Here is a 15,550-nt window from a genome sequence, read left to right as displayed (position 1 = left end):
TAAATAAAAACCTTTTAAAAAAATAAAACTAAAAATAAACAGAAATCATTATTTCGTCATCTGACAAGTACAATTTATATGTTATGTAGTTTTCTACCAGCTAACATCCTCAAAAACATCAGGATAAGTGAAAAAAAGGCAAACATCAAGGAACATACAGTGTATGGTTATGTTTATATGCAATAGATAAATGAAGTACCGTAGTGGTTACCTAGACAAGAGGCGGAATTCCTTATACTAATAATCATATTAATATAAATATACTAATACCCACCTTAAAAAAAACAAAGTTGACATCCAGTGTGACAGACTTGCAGAAAGCCTCATGGCACACAAGAATGTCTAATCAGTGTTTGAAAATCATTGTCGAAACTTTTATTTTAACCATTATGTCATATTCCATAGTTCAAAAAGGTCCATAATTGTCTCTCGGGAGTTCTAAAGACTTTCCCCTGCAGGAGGTCACATGGAGAAGGATCTCGGAATCTTCTGGTTGTCTGTACTAGCACCGTTCTTAACCACAAAGAAACACAGGAGACTTCCTTGGGTCTTGCTTATGACCAGATATATATATTTTTTATTATATTACAAAGTGTTGATTTTATAGATAAGTTTGGGGAGAATCAACATCTTAAAAATAGAAATATTTCTCAGTTTTGTATGTCAACCTTGGATTTTACAGCCATAAACTTATTCAACACTTATTCAACTAGCTTTTTTTAAAAAATATAGATTTCTTCAGATTTTCTATGTAGACAGTCATGCTGTCTGTGAATAAAGATCAGTTTATTTCTTCCTTTCTATCTGGGGGCCTCTTTTTTAAATTTTATTATTACACAAAATAAGACTTAAATAGAAGTGGTAAGAACAGACATCCTTACCTTGTTTCTAATTAGAGGAAGAAGGCCTTCAGTCTTTGAACATTAAGTGTGAAGTTAGCTATAGGCTTTTGGTAAATTCCATCTATTAGCAAAGATATTACTCTCTATGCCTAGTTTGCTGCAGGTGTTTTTATACTATGATTGAATGTTGATATCAATTTCTGGCTTATTTTCAAATCTTGAACCACTCTTGCATTCTTCAGAAAATCCCCATTTGGTTAGGATGTGTTTTCACATCAATACATTGCTGGATTTGATTTGCTATTATTTTTTTGAGGATGTTTACATATATGATCATGAGAGATATTGGTTTATAATTTTCTTTTCCTGTGATATCTTTATCTGATTTTAGTATTAGCATAATGCTAGCCTCATAAGGTGAGCTGGCAAGTATTCCCTATTCTCCTATATTTTGGAAGAATTTGTGTGGAATTGTTTTATTGTTAAGTGATTGAATTTACTGAGGAACACATCTAGACCTGGAGTTTTCTTTGTTGGAAGGTTTTAACTTCTCATTTAATTTCTTCAATTGGCATAGGATTATTCAGGCCATTTGTTTCTCCTGAGTGAGCCTTGATACTTTGTGTCCTAAAAAGAACTAGTTCATTTTATCTAAGCTGTTGAATTTATGGTCATTAGGTTGATATTCCCCTTATCCTTTTAATGTATATAAGATTGGAGATCATGTCCCCCTTTTAATTCTTGATTTTGTGCCTTCTTCCCACCTCCTTCTTTGATCAGTCTGGATAGAGGTTTATCAACTTTATTGATCTGTTTTATAAGTGTCTTTTGGTTTTATTGAATTCTTTATTTTTTTCTACTTTCCAAATTATTTATTTCTGCTCTTACCTTTATTATTTTCTTCCTTTTGCTTGTTCTTCTCTTTCTAGTTTCTTAAGATGTAAGCTAAGCTTAGGTAATTAACTTGAGACTTTCTTCATTTCTAATATAATCATTCAATGCTATAAATTTCCCACTACATACTTCTATAACTACATCCCACAAATTTTGATATGTTGTTTTATTTTCATTTTTATTCAGTTCAAAATGCTTCTAATTTCCCTTGTGACTTCTTGTTTATCAATGGCTTGCTTATAACTGTTACAAACAGTTACAAACAACTGTTAACTGTGTTATTTAATTATAAATACTAGGAAATTTTTTGGATTTTTCAAATTACTGATTTCTACTTTTTTTATTTAACAATCCTGCTCTGTCTCCATTCCCCCTTTTTTTAAACTTTATTTTATTATGTTATGTTAATCACCACACATTACATCATCAGTTTTTGATGGGAGTGTTCCAGGATTCATTGTTTGCATAATACCCAGTGCTCCATTCAATACATGCCCTCTTTAATACCCATCACCAGGCTAACCCATCCCCCCACGCCTTCCCCTCTAGAACCCCCCAGTTTGTTTCTCGGAGTCCATAATCTCTCATGGTTCGTCCTCCACTCCGATTTCCATCCCTTCATTTTTCCCTTCCTACGATCTTCTTTTTTTTTTTTTAACATATAATGTATTATTTGTTTCAGAGGTACAGGTCTGTGATTCAACAGTCTTACACAATTCACAGCACTCACCATAGCACATACCCTCCCCAATGTCTGTCATCCAGCCACCGCATCCCTCCCACACTCCACCACTCCAGTAACTCTCAGTTTGATTCCTGAGATTAAGAATTCCTCATATCAGTGAGATCATATGATACATGTCTGTCTCCGGTTGACTTATTTCACTTAGCATAATAGACTCCAGTTCCATCCATGTCGTTGCAAAAGGCAAGATTTCATTTTTTATGGCTGCATAATATTCCATTGTGTGTGTGTGTGTGTGTGTGTGTGTGTGTGTGTGTGTGTGTGTATACCACTTCTTCTTAATCCATTCATCTGTTGATGGACATCTTGGCTCTTTCCATAGCTTGGCTACTGTGGACATTGCTGCTATAAACATTGGGGCACATGTACCCCTTCAGATCACTACTTTTACATCTTTGGGGTAAATACCCAGTAGTGCAATTGCTGGGTCATACAGTAGCTCTATTTTCACCTTTTTGAGGAACATCCATACTGTTTTTCAGAGTGGCTAAACCAGCTGACATTCCCACCAACACATAGGAGGATTTCCCTTTCTCCACATCCTCGCCAACATCTGTCATTTCCTGACTTGTTAAATTTAGCCATTCTGACTGGTGTGAGGTGGTATCTCATTGAGGTTTTGATTTTGATTTCCCTGATGCCGAGTGATGTTGAGCACTTTTTCATCTGTCTGTTGATCATTTGAGTGTCTTCTTTGGAAAAATGTCTGTTCATGTCTTCTACACATTTCTTGACTGCATTACTTGTTCTTTGGGTGTTGAGTTTGAGAAGTTTTTATAGATTCTGGATACTAGCCCTTTATCTGATATGTAATTTGCAAATATCTTCTCCCACTCTGTCAGTTGTCTTTTGATTTTGTTGACTGTTTCCTTTGCTGTGCAAAAGCTTTTTATCTTGATGAGGTCCCAATAGTTCATTTTTGCCCTTGCTTCCCTTGCCTTTGGTGATGTTTCTAGGAAGAAGTTGCTGCGGCAGAGGTTGAAGAGTTTGCTGCCTGTGTTCTTCTATAGGATTTTGATGGATTCCTGTCTCACATTGAGGTCTTTCAACCATTTTGAGTCTTTTTTTGTGTGTGGCGTAAGGAAATGGTGCTGTATCATTCTTCTGCTTGTGGCTGTCCAATTTCCCCACACCATTGGTTGAGGAGATGATCTTTTTTCCATTGGACATTCTTTCCTATCTTGTCAAAGATGAGTGGACCATAGAGTTGAGGATCGATTTCTGGGCTCTCTATTCTGTTCCATTGATCTATGTGTCTATTTTTGTGACAGTACCATACTGTATTGATGATCACAGCTTTGTAATAGAGCTTGAAGTCTGGAATTGTGATGCCCAACGGCTTTGTTTTTCTTTTTAACATTCCTCTGGCTATTCCGGATATTTTCTGGTTCCATACAAATTTTAGGAATATTTGTTCCATTTCCTTGAAAAAGTTGATGGTATTTTGATAGAGATGGCTTTAAATGTGTAGATTGCTCTAGAGAGCATTGACATATTCACAGTATTTGTTCTCCCAGTCCATGAGCATGGAACATTTTCCCATTTCTTTGTGTCTTCCTCAATTTATTTCATGAATATTTTATAGTTTTCTGAGGACAGATTCTTTGCCTCCTTGGTTAGATTTATTTCGAGATATCTACGATTTTGGGTGCAATTGTAAATGGGATTGACTCCATAATTTCTCTTTCTTCTGTCTTGTTGGTGTATAGGAATGCCACTGATTTCTGTGCATTGATTTTGTATCCTGCCAATTTAGTGAATTCCTGTATGAGTTCTAGAAGTTTTGGGGTAGAGTCTTTTGGGTTTTCCACATGAAGTATCATATCATCTACAAAGAGTGAGAGTTTGACTTCTTCTGTGCCAATTCGGATGCATTTTATTTCTTTTTGTCGTCTGATTGCTGTGGCTAGGACTTCTAGTACTATGCTGAATAGCAGTGGTGATAGTGGACATTCCTGCTGCATTCCTGAACTTAGGGGAAAAGCTCTCAGTCTTTCCCCATTGAGAATGATATTTGCTGTGGGTTTTTCATAGATGGCTTTTATGATCTTGAGGTATGTACACTTGATCCCTATACTTTGAAGAGTTTTGATCAAGAAATGATGCTGTACACTGTCAAATGCTTTTTCTGCATCTATTGAAAGGATCATATGGTTCTTGTTCTTTCTTTTATTAATGTATTGTATCACAATGATTGATTTGTTGATGTTGAACCAACCTTGCAGACCAGGGATAAATCCCACTTGGTCGTGGTGAATAATCCTTTTAATGTACTGTTGGATCCTATCGGCTAGTATTTTGGTGAGATTTTTGCATCCATGTTCATCAAAGATATTGGTTGGTAATTTTCCTTTTTGATGGGGTGTTTGTCTGGTTTGGGAGTCAGGTAGTGGTGGCCTCATGAGTTTGGAAGTTTTCCTCCCATTTCTATTTTTTGGAACAGTTTCAGAAGAATAGGTATTGATTCTTCTTGAAATGTTTTGTAGAATTCCCCTGAGAAGCCATCTGGCCCTGGGCTTTTGTTTGTTGGGAGATTTTGGATGACTGCTTCAATTTCCTTAGTGGTTATAGGTCTATTCAGGTTTTCTATTACTTTCTGGTTCAGTTTTGGTAGTTGATACATCTCTAGGAATGCATCCATTTCTTCCAGATTACCTAATTTGCTGGCATAGAGTTGCTAATAATATGTCCTTATAATTATTTGTATTTCTTTAGTGTTGGTTGTGATCTCTCCTCTTTCATTCATGATTTCACTTATTTGGGTCATTTCTCTTTTCTTTTTGAGAAGTCTGGCCAGGGGTTTATCAATTTTGTTAATTTCTTCAAAGAACCAGCTCCTAGTTTCGTTGATCTGTTCTACTGTTCTTTTGGTTTCTATTTCATTGATTTCTGCTCTGATCTTTATTATTTCTCATTTCCTGCTGCGTTTAGGCTTTATTTGCTGTTCTTTCTCCAGCTCCTTTAGGTGTAGGGTTAGGTTGTGTATATGAGACCTTTCTCATTTCTTGAGAAAGGCTTGTATTGCTATATACTTTCCTCTTAGGCCTGCATTTGCTGCATCCCAAAGATTTTGAACACTTGTGTTCTCATTTTCATTTGTTTCCATGATATTTTTTAATTCTTCTTTAATTTCCTGGTTGACCCATTCATTCTTTAGTAGGATGCTCTTTAGCCTCCATGTAATTGAGTTCTTTCCTCCTTTGCTCTTATAATTGAGTGCTAGTTTCAAAGCATTGTGGTCTTAAAATATGCAGGGAATGATCCCAATCTTTTGGTACCAGTTGAGACTTGATTTGTGACCTAGGATATGAACAATTCTGGAGAATGTTCCATGGCCATTCGAGAAGAATGTGTATACTGTTGCTTTGGGATGGAATGTTCTGAATATATCTGTGAAGTCCATTTGGCCCAGTGTGTCATTTAAAGTCTTTATCTCCTTGTTGATCTTTTGCTGAGATGATCTGTCCATTTCAGTGAGCGGGGTGTTAAAATCCCCTACTATTATTGTATTGTTGTTGGTGTGTTTCTTTGCTTTTGTTATTAATTGGCTTATATAATTGGCTGCTCCCATGTTAGGGGCATAGATATTTATAATTGTTAGATCTTCTTGCTGGATAGACCCTTTAAGTAGGATATAGTGTCCTTCCTCATCTCCTATTATAGTCTTTGGTTTAAAATCAAATTTGTGAAATCAAATTTTAAAATCAAATATCACCCCAGCTTTCTTTTGGCGTTCATCAGCATGGTAAATTGTTTTCCACCCCCTCACTTTCAATCTGGGGGTATCCTTGGGTCTAAAATGAGTCGTTTGCAGACAGCATATCAATGGGTCTTGTTTTTTTATCCAATCTGATACCCTGTGTCTTTTGATTGGGGAATTTAGCCCATTTACATTCTGGATAACTGTTAAAAGATATAAATTTAGTGCCATTGTATTGCCTGTAAGGTTACTGCTATTGTGTATTGTCTGTGTTCCTTTCTGGTCTGTTACTTTTAGGCTATCTCTTTGCTTAGAGGACCCCTTTCAGTATTTTTGTAGTGCTGGTTTCATGTTTGCAATTTCCATTAGTTTTTGTTTGTCCTGGAAGCTTTTTATCTCTCCTTCTATTTTCAATGACAGCCTACCTGGATATAGTATTCTGGCTGCATATTTTTCTCATTTAGTGCTCCGAATATATCATGACAGTCCTTTCTGGCCTGCCATGTCTCTGTGGATAGGTCTGTTGCCAATCTAATGTTTCTACCATTATAGGTTACAGAACTCTTTTTCTGAGCTGCTTTCAGGATTTTCTCTTTGTCTGTGAGAATTGTAAGTTTCACTATTAAATGTCGGTTTGTTGACCTATTTTTATTGATATTGAGGGGGGTTCTCTGTGCCTCCTGGGTTTTGATGCCTGTTTCTTTCCCCAAATTAGGGAAATTCTCTGCTATAATTTGCTCCAATATACCTTCTGCCCCTCTCTCTCTTTCTTCTTTTCCTGGGATCCTAATTATTCTAATGTTGTTTCATCTTATGGTATCACTTATCTCTCAAATTCTGCCCTCGTGATCCAATAGTTGTTTATCTCTCTTTTTCTCAGCTTCTTCATTTTCCATCATTTGGTCTTCTATATCACTAATCGTCTCTTCTGCCTCATTTATCCTAGCACTTAGAGCCTCCATTTTTTTATTGCACCACATTAATAGCCTTTTTGATTTCAACTTGGTTAGATTTTAGTTCTTTTCTTTCTCCAGAAAGGGTTTCTCTAATATCTTCCATGCTTTTTTCAAGCCCAGCTAGTATCTTTGAAATCGTCTTTCTGAACTCTAGTTCCAACTTCATACTAATGTCAGTATTGATTAGGTCCCTGACATTTGGTACTGCCTCTTGTTCTTTTTTTTTTTTTTTTGAGGTGATTTTTTCCATTTTGTCATTTTGTCCAGAGGAGAATAGATGAATGAGAGAACAAAATGCTAACAGGGTAACAATGACCCCAGAAAATTATACACTAAACAAATCAGAAGAGACCTGAAACTGGGGGAAAAGAAAGGGAAAGAAAGAAAAAAAAGAAAAATAAAAAGATAAAAAAACAAACAAACCAACAAGAAACAGAATATGATCAGATATGATCAGACTGGTGCATAGATCTGTGCCACACACTAGATTTTGGGTGTATTTTGGTCTGTTAGAAGAAAGTGCCTCCCAAAATTTTAAAGAAAGCAAAGTTTATATATGTACAAAAATAAGGGTAAATACAGTGAAGGGATGGAATATGACTGTGAAGATGAAAATTATAAGAGATTTTATAAAAGGAATTGATAAGATAAGAAGTTGGTTGAAAAAAGAAAGAGAAGGATTTAACAAAAAAAAAGGGGGGGGAGAGAATGTGATCAGGTAGGAGACTAGAACAAAGCCATACACTAGAGATTTAGGATATATTTTGGTCTGGTAGAAGAAACTGTATCCCAAAATTTTAAAGAGAGAACAACTTATATATATATACCAAAATTAAGGTTAACTACTATGAAGGGATAGAATATGACTCTGAAAATGAAAAATAAAAAAGATTTTTTAAAAAAGGGATTGATAAGATGTTGGTTGAAAAGGGAAAAAGAAAAAAATCAAAGAAAGTAAAAGAAAAAGAAAAAAATGAAAAAAATTAACTGTGAAAGACTAAAGAATCATGGGGAAAAAAACCATGAATTCAATGTGCAGTATTTCCCTAGTGCTGGAGTTCTGCTGTTCTCATTGATCATGATCGGTAAACTTGGTCTTAGCTGGCTGTTCTTGTTGATCTTCTGGGGGAAGGGCCTGTTGCAGTGGTTCTCAAATGTCTTTGCTGGAGGTGGAATTGCCCTGCCCTTTCCGGGTCCAGGCTAGGTAATCTGCTGGGGTTTGCTCTTGGGAGCTTTTGTTCCCTGCAAGCTTTCCATACATCTTTGGAGGACGAGAGAGAAAATGTTGGCCTCCCAATCTCCGCCACAGAGGAGCCAAGAACTCAGGGCCCCACTCCTCAGTGAGACCCCAGAGAAAAGGAGTCAATCTCTCCTGTTCCCTGGTCTCCAGCCGCACTCTGTGCTCACCTGGCCTATGACTGAGCATTTTTATCTCTGACACACAGCCCTGTTTGGAGTCTCCAAAACCAACAGATTCCTGTGGTGTGCTCCCACGCCACTTCTCCCAGGGAGAAAAGGGAGTCTCCCCAGATCTGCTGCTTGTTGGGTCCCTGCTGTAAGTGCAGTGGCCTGACTATGCCGCAGATCAGGGTTTATGGCAACCCCAAGCTGAGAGCCCTCTCCTTGGCTCCCTCTCTGCAGCTGGCTTCCCTGCTCTGATACCTGGGAACTCTGCTGTACTAAGGCGCCCTGGTCTTCCTGTGATCCCCTACGGTCCTGAGACCACACTGTCCAGTGAAGTTTCCACCCCCCGCTTGGCCACTAGAGCAACGTCCCTCAGCAGAGCTGAATTCTAAAAGTTTTGATTTTGTGCTCTGCTGCTCTATCACTTGCCCATAGCTGGCTGATGGAGGCTGCCTCCCCCCGAGGTCTGTCTTCCCGAATATCGCCTCGGGTTCACTTCTCCACACATTCTACCTTCCAGAAAGTGGTCGCTTTTCTGTTTAGATTTGCTACTATTCTTTTCTTCAATCTCCTGTTGAGTTTGTAGGTGTTCAGAATGATTTGATCCCTTTCCAGCTGAATTCCTGGGACCAGACAAAATTTAGGCCTCCTAATCCTCCGCCATCTTGTTCTTCCCCCTGATGTCTACTTTAATAAGTTACGGAAAGAAAACATTATTTATGTAATTTCTTTTATTTTACATTTTTCAGGTTTATTTTATGGCCCATGATATAGTCTATTATGGTGAATATTCTTTATGCAATTAAAAATAATAGGTGTTCTGTGCTTGTTGGATGGAGTGTTTTATTTGTACCAATTAAGTCAAGTTAGTTAATAGTGTTACTCAAACCTCCTACAACTTACTGATTTTCTACCTCATTTTTCTATCATTTGTTAAGCAAAGAACATCAAAGTTTTCAGTTAAGATTGCAGATTTATTTATCTTATCTCCTTTCAGTTCCATTAGTTTTTGCTGCATGTATTTTGAAGCTCTGGTGTTAGGTGCTTACACATGTAAGATTGTTATGTCTTTCTGGTGATTTGACCCACTTTTCACTGTGGAATGTTTCTCTTCATCCCTGTTCAGAAGCATACTTTGTCTGATACCAAAATAGCCCACTTCAACTTTCTTTTGGCTGGTACTTACAGAAAATACCTTTTCTTACACTTTTACTTGTAACCTAGCTATGTCCTTTTATTTACAGCGGGTTTCTTTTCAATAGCATTTTAACCCAATCTGAAAATTTTTGTATTTTAATTGGTGTGTTTAGAACATTTATATTTGATGAAATAATTGATATGGTTGGAGATCATCATAATTTTTAATTTGTGTCTCTAAATTCTTAAGTATTAACCATCTTTATATTTAAAGCACATTGCACACAATGCAAACTCAGTGGATGTTTATTAAGTTCATATTTCTTTCAGATCCATTGTCTTTTTCCCTGTACTATAGGTTTGTTCTAAATATCATATCTCTAATATTTCCAAATCATAGCTTTCTTCATATAAGTTATAAGTGAAGAAAATAGCTATTATACTTAGTTTCTAAATCACATTTTCTTATGAATATATTTCACATACCCATGCAGGTTAAAAGTAATATAGTAGCTGCTGAATATCAATCAGTGAATATTAGATTACTTATCATTCATCTACTTATTACATGCTGTACTTTTGATAATTATGAGTCCATTGAAACAGGAAGAAAAAAAGGAATAAATTTATACATGCCTTGCTGCAGAAATCGGTAGCAGCATATGGTCATGAATAAAGTATCACCATTTCAGTATCTGTGTCTGCTTTAGTTCTCAGTAGTATTATCTGTAGAGAAGACCTTTGCTTTACAACAGAGAATACTCTTAGCATTTGAAAAAGCATTATTTCTGAGAAGTAGAAGTACATGATAGTGGTTTAACATTAGCATGTTTATAACAATAGTGAGCTTCGTGTTTTGTTTTCATTCAAAACACTATTAACCTTCCCCCCTGGAAAATAAAAGTTTAATTTAGGAGCAAATGTTCTACAGAGGCATTACTTTCTCACTGGAGGAGAATCCCAAAGGTGAACAGAGAGATAAGAAGGTTGCAGAGATAATCAGTAACCAGTGTATAATCCTGGCAGATAGACTGTGACATTAGAGAGATAAGGGGGAAAAATAATATTTTAATTTAGTGATCTTGGTGTGTCTTATTCCCACACCCCACACAACAACCAATTGATTCTTAAGCATGACGGTAAATAATACATAGACTAATCCCGAAAGTAAGCAATATCTGATTTGCCCCAAACCTCAGGAAGCTCAGTGTTCCAGGGTATCATACACTACGCCATTAGCTTGTTCTATTAGGTTTTTTTTAGTTTTTTTTTGTGAATGAGAATTTGCGCAGTGTTTGTTACTGTTTGCTTTATATTTAAGTCACTCTCCATGACTACTCATTTACTTACTCCCCAATGGCGTATTTGGAACTGTCCTAGGTGCTGATTGGACTCTTGGTCTGCAAAAGCAGTTTTGGGTTTTTGTTTTTTTTTTAAGATTTTATTTGTTTGACAGAGAGAGATACAGCGAGAGAGGGAACACAAGCGGGGGAGTGGGAGAGGGAGAAGCAGGCTTCCCGCCAAGCAGAGAGCCCGATGTGGGGCCCGATCCCGGGACCCCGGGACCATGACCTGAGCCAAAGGCAGACGCATAATGACTGAGCCACCCAGGTGCCCCGAGAACCGTTTTTAATTATAGTGGGACAATTGCCCATATTAAAGTTACCAAGAATGCTTCCAAGACTATTGAAGTCTAGGAAATAATTTGCAATAGTAAAAATGTATTTTTTTATTAATAAAACTTTAATCAGAACCAGAATCTTACCATGATTGGAGATCTACCAGAAATGCAGAACTCCAGAAAGATGTGCCAATATTAGTAAGAAAAAAATTTTTGATTTCTCAGTATTGTCAATGGAATAAGATATCATCCAAAACTCATTAAGAGTTATTTCAAATGTGCAGTAACTCAATTGGAAGGATGCAACTTTAAATTAGTGATGTTTTGAGCAAAGGTATAGCCTTGTTCAAGAGCCATCATTAGTATTACCCCACTTCAGAATACTGAAATGTTTTTCAAGTTTGTATAAAAGTGCCAGGCTGCCCAATATTATTGTTTTATCTGAAGCTGCTGTCTGTCAACCAAAACTCAGGCTTAAAAAATCACAATTACATCCACTCCTGACCTAAGTAATATTGACATCTTCACTAATCTACCTGGGCATGATTAGAAATGTGTGATATTTAACAAGCCATTATCAAGAAGAAGGAGGAGGAGGAGGAGAAGAAAAAGAAGAAGAAGAAGAAGAAGCAGCAGCAGCCACCATTATTTATGTGGTCCAGTCCCAGAATGATTTTGTGACTAAAGACATACAGTTCATAATTGAAAACAATTTGAGGATCCTGACACTGGGCAGCGCCCAGTGAAGTGGTTGCAGCTGCCTTGGGTAATGGCAGGGGCAGTGGCTTTGGGTCTTAAGTCATAGATGGACGGATAGTTCCAGGTGCTGGGAGTGGACTGAGCCATTTAGGGCTCCTACATCTTGGTGTCCTGCAGGAGGAGGAGGAAGAAGAGAAGCGGGACTCTACAGGGTATCCTCCTTGCCTTCTTGGAAGAAGATTCTCTTCTTAACAACTGCAAGGATATTGTGGAACTATGGTTGGAAAGTCAGAATGTTCTTACCAAAGTGAAAAAAAAAAAAGATGAGATACAGGCCATTGCCACCTAAATTTAGAAGCAGGCACAGATTGTGGTGAAGCCCAGGATGGGGAGAAGCAGAGAAAAGCTGCACTCCTGGCTTAGTATGCTGGTGTGACAGATGCAGAAGATGAGAAGAATGAGAAGGATGATTCAGGTGCCACCACAACGAAACTTGGTTCTGATAAATCTCTATTCTGAAACACCAATGTGGAAGATGCCCTCAATGCCAGAAAACTGGAGTAAGACCCGCTTTGGGATGAGTCCCAAAGAAGGAAGGAACAGGACAGGCCGCAGAGGGAGAGAGACAAACTATCTAAGCAGGAATGCAAGGAAAAGGAAAAAGAAAAGGGCACAAAGAGGGAAGTGGAAGCGATAACTTTGGTCCACTGTTTTTTTTCTCTTCATGGAGTTGATCAAAGGGAGAACTGATTGTGCACAAGTGTATTTAAGAGAAATGAGGGAACAAACAAAATTATTTCCCAAGGCATTTCCCTCCGTTTACATGGTCCAAAGGAAAATCACAAACACTTCTAATTACAAAATGTGCCATGTCTCTGTGGTGTGGATAGTCAGATTATTGTAGTTGATGTCTGTACCAAAGATCTGGAATGGGGGCAATTTTTGTATTTTAATACTAAAGTTCTGGCTCCTTTTGGCTACTTCAAAAGATAAATAGCAGAAATATTCAGAAAGATGGCAGTTACAGTTTTCATCTTGAAGGAGCAGAATCATGACCACTCCTTTCCTGAGTTGAAATGTGGGAGTATAAAGTTCTTTGAAAGTAGTATTCACCCCTTAATGTATTGTTTTATGGATGAAATAGAAAGTTTATGAAGAGCCTACCTGGATCCAGATACTATGTTAACATGGCAATGAACTATGAAAATGGAAGAAACTATGTGGTAGATGTCCTAGATTTGAGAATTTTTTTGTTGTTGTTAAGTTTCAGCCCATGGGAGGAAAAGAAATATCTTTTTAAGTAGAAATAATTAAATATTTTTCCTCATCTAGGCTATGATTTTGAAGAGATGTGTATTGGGTGGAAGGATATCATTGTTAGCTAGATCCATTTTTATAACCATGAGTTCTTTTGACTGTTAGTAGAGATTTTATTCCTGATCTGCCCTTAAACATGAATATAAAGAACTGATAATTACAGGTTGAGAGAAACTGCAGGAACCATGTGTTTAAGAAAGAAACACTGGAAATCTCTGCGAACACAAAGATATTTAAGAGTGTACAGTGTGGGTGCTCAACAAATTTATTTAATGAGTGAATGGAAAATTAACAGGAAAAATGAGCAGGAACTCTCTCCATTTCTACTTTTGTCACACGCCACATTCATTTGTAAATAAGGCCTTTCTCTACTTCAGGCAGCAGACTGTCAAAAAGCCTGAAGGGAGCAATCTCCCAGGCAAGTCAGAAAATAGGTATTTTATCCCTGAGGTTGGCAAACTACTGCAGGCAAGCAAATTTGGCCCCATCTGTTTTTGTATGGTGCAAGTCAACAATGGATTTTGCATTTTTAAAAGGTTGTAAAAGAACAGCTATGTGACAGGGTGCCTTGGTGGCTCAGTTGGTTAAGTGACGGCCTTCGGCTCAGGTCATGATCCTGGAGTACCGGGATCGAGTCCCGCGTCGGGCCGCCTGCTCGACAGGGAGTCTGCTTCTCCCTCTGACCCTCCCCCCTCTCATGTGCTCTCTGTCTCTCTCATTCTCTCTCTCTTTCAAATAAATAAATAAATCTAAAAAAAAAGAACAGTTATGTGACAGAGATCTTTTGTGACCTGTGAAACCTAAAATATTTACTATCTGGCCCTTTAGAGAAAAAGTTTGCTGACATCTTTTCACATCATTAACTAGGAGGTTAGCAAACATTTTTACCTTTGTGCAGAAGATAAAAAGAAGCATGGTTAAGGAAAAGATATGTCACCTCTATACACTCCTATAACCGTGGTATTACATTTTAAAAAGTAACCACCTTTTAAAAGATAAAATATTTAAATCACAAAAATAAACCAAAAGCAAAAAAAAATCAAACTTTTCTCTTTACAATTTTCAGACACAGTGAAAAGAATAAATATGTTACAGCATCACTGTTCCCCGTCTGCTATTCTTTCTATTCTATTCTATTCTATTCTATTCTATTCTATTCTATTCTATTATTATTCTATTCTATTTTATTCTATTATGTTATAGATATTTCCTCATTTCTCACTTTGGAACCTTTCACAAAAATATTTTATTCATCCCTGGCAAGTATGTCCATCTTATCCTCCTACCTCCACCCTTTTCTATTTACTCCATATTATAAAATCTCAAAATCATCAATCAAGCAAGGTTGGGGAAGAGAACTTAAGTACGCAAAGCAGGATTCCTGTTAGAAGGAGAGGAGGGGAAATTCTAGTAATCTTAATAGAAGAGTAATTTTGGTTTTGCTACATGGGATTTCTAGGCCTTTGCATACTAAAAGTCAGTAGAGACTTAATCTGAAAGGATCTCCATGAAGCATTTGTTCCAACTCACAAATGAGAAACTTTGGTCATATAGTTTAAGTGATCTGCCCCTGATGACAGTAATATTCAAGATGTATTTGGGAAACAGTTGTCCCAGCTATGTACTTATTATCTGAACACTGCACTGCCTGTCTTTATCTCTAGCAGAAGTCAGGAAACTATGACCCTTGGGCCAGATTTGGCCCACTGCCTGTTTTTGTCAATGAAGTTTTATTGGAACACAGTCACACTCATTTGTTTACCTATTTTCTGTGACTGTTTTTTTTAAGATTTTATTTATTTATTCATGAAAGACAGAGAGAGAGAGAGAGAGAAGCAGGCTCCCAAGGAGCAGGGAGCCCGATGCGGGACTCGATCCCAGGACCCTGGGATCATGACCTGAGCCGAAGGCAGACACTTAACCATCTGAGCCACCCAGGCACCCTTCTGTGACTGTTTTTACGGTATAACAGCAGAATTGAGAAGTTGTGACAGAGACTATAAGGCTCACAAAGTCTAAAATATTTATTATTTGATCATTTACACAAGGTTCCTTTTCAAAAAAGATATCTATTAACTTGTGTCAGGTCCTTCAAGACAGAGATAACCCTCATCCTCCCCCCCTTCACACACACAGACACATGAATACAGCCACATTGTAGGGTTCTGCTGACTCCTCTGGTAAGTCACAACTGATCTGGGAAAGGCCTGCCCTTTACTAAGGGGTAAAAATAAG

The 15,550-nt window shown here is 37.3% G+C and overlaps 1 pseudogene; it reads left to right on the top strand.

Moving 5' to 3' along the window:
* Positions 1-12,579, top strand: part of LOC112836244 (coiled-coil domain-containing protein 43-like) — a 39,863-nt pseudogene extending 27,284 nt beyond the window's left edge.
* The last annotated feature ends 2,971 nt before the right edge of the window (positions 12,580-15,550 follow it).

The sequence above is a fragment of the Callorhinus ursinus genome, unplaced genomic scaffold (assembly GCF_003265705.2).
Source record: "Callorhinus ursinus isolate GAN/ISIS: 27379988/994484 unplaced genomic scaffold, GSC_fseal_2.0 scaffold39, whole genome shotgun sequence".
Classification (NCBI taxonomy): domain Eukaryota; kingdom Metazoa; phylum Chordata; class Mammalia; order Carnivora; family Otariidae; genus Callorhinus; species Callorhinus ursinus.
Note: the sequence above shows the minus strand (reverse complement) of the source record. Positions and strands in the feature narration are given on the sequence as shown.